General features: G+C 38.3%; 1 pseudogene across 1 annotated transcript; it reads left to right on the forward strand.

Moving 5' to 3' along the window:
* Window positions 1–1,170: 1,170 nt before the first annotated feature.
* Window positions 1,171–2,433, forward strand: LOC114897145 (annotated as a pseudogene). Its single transcript, XR_003794017.1, has one exon. The product of XR_003794017.1 is annotated as a non-histone chromosomal protein HMG-14 pseudogene (transcript).
* Window positions 2,434–4,015: the final 1,582 nt, after the last annotated feature.

Genomic DNA, 4,015 nt, shown 5'->3' on the forward strand with positions numbered 1-4,015 from the left:
ACAACCAAATATTTATCTCTAGATTACCGTAATTTGGGGGGTGGTGTGACTCAGGATAAAATGAGGCTTGTAAATAATTATGGTTTAAGTTATGAAGCTGTAGGTCAGACTCTTGTTCAGCTATTTGATATAAGCAAATACCAGCAGTCACATTTTATGGGGAAATGTTTCACCTGACCTAAGTACATAGGAATATTTACTGCAATTCTGAAAATAATTTGAGATTACTAAGCTTTCCCTATCCTTTTCGCTGAGAAGACACCCACCCCTTGCCCACCCTGTTCCCACACCATCCTGCAAAAATCCTTTTTTCACTTGCCAGGACCCTGAAATTTAAGAATTAAATATGCTTATTTGCTTATCTTTGCAAATATGCTCTTTGCTTATTTGTTGTTTACCTAAAATTTATATAACTCAGGAATGATAACAAGTGAAGCTTTGTCAGCTATTTATACATGAAAGTGAGTCTATGCCATCATTTCCTGGAGCAGGTTTAGGTGAGGGGTGGGAGGCTGCTTTGATAGTGAGAGAAGTTGTATGGTGGGAGGCACTAGGGAGGCACATATGGGGAATACACCTAGGGAAGGTCAGGCAAAGGGAAGGGGGCTCTGAAAACCAACACAAAGTACTTGACCATCTGCCGGGACAAGCATCAGCCTAACATGATCTCCGTCTGGCCTCTTTCCTGATCCTTGTAAGAAATGGTAGATGTCTGAACAAGCTAAAAACCTAAATAACAATTGATGTGGCACTCAAGAGCCACGCATCGTTACACACTGTTTAGTAACATAAATATTATTCTGTATAGTTCCATGTATTCAAAGCTTTTAAAAGGGCACTGTATTGTCAGGTTACTTAAATGGCCCGCATGGTATTACCTTCTTGTCTGATGAGGGTATATTAATGATATGCAAATTTTGCTGTATACAGGTAATGCATATAATTACATTTTCTAAATTTCCATATTTCGAGCAAGTTTAATTTTCAGTCAGTGCACTTTATACTGTATTTAATAACACTGTCATGATTAAAATTGGTCAATTAGTTCAACCAAACAAATGATTAATTTAGTAGAATATTATTTCAATTCGGCTATTTTATTCTGTTGCTTAAAAAAGTGTAAACAAAATAAGCCAAAACAAAACCAAAATCCCAAACAAATACTAAGCCTTCCAGTTAACTCTGTCAAAAAATTTTGAGGCATTAGAAAACAGATTATTGGGGCGGCAGCGGCCAAGCCCCCCAGCTTCGCGAAGGCTCTCGGCGCGCCGCGGCCCCCAGGCACCGGGCACGCGCCCGCCCCGCCGCCACGATGCCCAAGAGGAAGGTCAGCTGCGCCGAGGGGACGGCGAAGGAGGAGCCCAAGAGGAGGTCGGCGAGGTTGTCAGCTACACCGGCTCCTGCAAAAGTGGAAACTAAGCCAAAAAAGGCGGCAGGAAAGGATAAATCTTCCGACAAAAAAGTGCAAATAAAAGGGAAAAGGGGAGCAAAGGGAAAACAGGCTGAAGTGGCTAACCAAGAGACTAAAGAAGACTTACCTGCAGAAAATGGAGAGACTAAAAATGAGGAGAGCCCAGCTTCTGACGAAGCAGGAGAGAAAGAAGCCAAGTCTGATTAATATCACACACCTGGTCCTATCAGGGGCCCCTGTCTCCCTTCTTGTACAATCCAGAGGAATATTTTTATCAACTCTTTTGTAAATGCAGGTTTTTTAGTAGCTCTAGAAACATTTTTTAAAAGGAGGGAATCCCACCTCATTCCATTTTTTTAAGTGTAAATGCTTTTTTTTAAGAGGTGAAATCATTTGCTGGTTGTTTATTTTTTGGTACAACCAGAAAATAGTGCGATATTGAATATGGGAGGCTTTGATTGTCTTGGGTGTCAGCTTAACATTCCACAGATGGAGGGTAGCTTTTATATCCTATAATACAAAGCATACTAAATGGCAGTTTGGAGTCAGTTGAGCATTTAATGTCTTAAACACTTTAAATTACTTCTCTTCCGATGTGGTTTTTGGTAGAATTGTTTCCTAAAGCAAACCACTCACCCCTTGATCTTGGCTCTCCTGGGCAGAATTTTGTGCACTCTGTAACATCTTTGGTCGTGGTAGTCCAGTTCTTCTAGTAACTGTTAATGTGCTGTGAACGATTGACAATTTGAGTATGTAGTGTATATGATATTAAATTGTGAATTAGTGGAACTTACGATGTAACAGCATATCAATATTTGAAGATATTGGTACTTGATATCCTGTGAAGGAAAATTTGCCCCTAAATTTTAAGCTGGAAAGTCACTGGAATAACTGTTCAGAAAAGAATCACAACTGCATGATTTTTTAGATTTTTGGTACGTATGTTGAGAATTGTGTACAAATTGAAATGTCTGTGTACTGATCCTCAAAACAACCAATAAAATCTCAATTATGAAAGAAAAGAAAAGAAAGAAAACAGGTTATTGGCAACAGCAATGTGAATTTTTGTGAATCCACCAAGAGTTGAAGCAATTTGATTATGATAACTTGGCTTTAAGAATTAGTTCTTAAAATATATATATATTTATAAAAATTTCCCTCTGTAATGGAGAATAACTTGTACAGTTTCTGAGGATTAAAATGTCATTATACATTTGTCCAAATCCATAGAATGTACAACACCGAGAGTGAACCCTAATATAAACTATGGACTTTAGGTGATAATGTATTAATGTAGGTTCATCAGTTATAACAAATGTACCACTGTGGTGGGGAATGTAGATAATGGGGACCACTATGCATGTGTGAGGGCAGGAGGTATATGGGAAATCTTTATACCTTCTGCTTAATTTTGCTGTGAACCTAAAACTGCTCTAAAAAATAAAGTCTACTGAAAAGAAAGGAAAGAAGAAGGCTGGACTTCAGAGTGTGGACTTCTCGCCAAGGAGGCAGTGATAATGGAAATCTCCCCATCCCCGCCAAAAGTGATGGTATGTGAAAGATTAGCATCCTTAGGTTGAGAGAAATAAAACAGAAAAGTGATGTTTGCAGTTGATGAGGAAAGCTTAGAAATGTCTGGGTAAACTCTTTAGGTATCAAAATAGAATTCATTAATTTACCAGGTTTTCCCTCATGTATACTGAAACCAGTTTTACCTCATGGTCCAGATTACTAAAGATAGATGGCCACCTAGAAAAGAAAGAATGGGAGAAAGGGAGAGAGAGAGAGAGAGATGGGCATGCATAGATTTTGGATCTGCTCTGTCTGGCTCTGCCTGGCCTCCCCCATACCTGTCAGCCTGGGGTAGACAGAAAACCCCCTGCTTCTTTCATGGGGACAGGATACTCTCTTTTCGCTGGCTGCCTTGTTGGGAGGTTTGCCAGCTTCACTCCAGAACATGGACCATTTGTTTTTATTGGTAAAGAAATTTTGAAAGAAACAAACTGTGATTCCTTGGTTTTGTTAAAAATAGGGTGCTTCTGGTGGTAGTTAAGTTTGGCAGTCAGGGAGGTTTGAGAACGATATGTATGTCCTGTATGTCTGGGCTAGAACCTTTTTCTCAGCTGTGCAGTGTTTGCTGAATAAGATTCAATATGTAACTGACACAAGCAAATACTGATAATCTTCAGAAGCTTAAACATGTTTTAATAGTAAAATAAGTTAGTCTTTGACCCTAGGATACTATTGAGAGTCAGATCCCAAGACCAATGTGTTTTAGCTGCAAATAGATCAGGTCTCTGAAGCTATGAATGGACAATAAAACCAATACATGCATACACACATACATATGTGCATACACACATATATACACACCTGTATATGTTCCAGGATTAAGGATTTTAAAATAAATATGAATTAAAATGACCAATACGTAGCTATTTTCTTGTTTAAATTATTTTATATTCCCATTAGTTAACATAGTAAAATTGAGCATCTTTCCAGCAGGTACCCTTTTAGTACTTCAGTATAAAAATAGTTTGATTTATTAAAAATAATTTCACATAACATTTTGCAGCTTTACTCTGCACAAGGAGTTTATGTTAG

The sequence above is a fragment of the Monodon monoceros genome, unplaced genomic scaffold (genome assembly GCF_005190385.1).
Source record: "Monodon monoceros isolate NGI ecotype Baffin Bay Population unplaced genomic scaffold, NGI_Narwhal_1 Super_Scaffold_16, whole genome shotgun sequence".
In the NCBI taxonomy this organism is placed as follows: Eukaryota; Metazoa; Chordata; class Mammalia; order Artiodactyla; family Monodontidae; genus Monodon; species Monodon monoceros.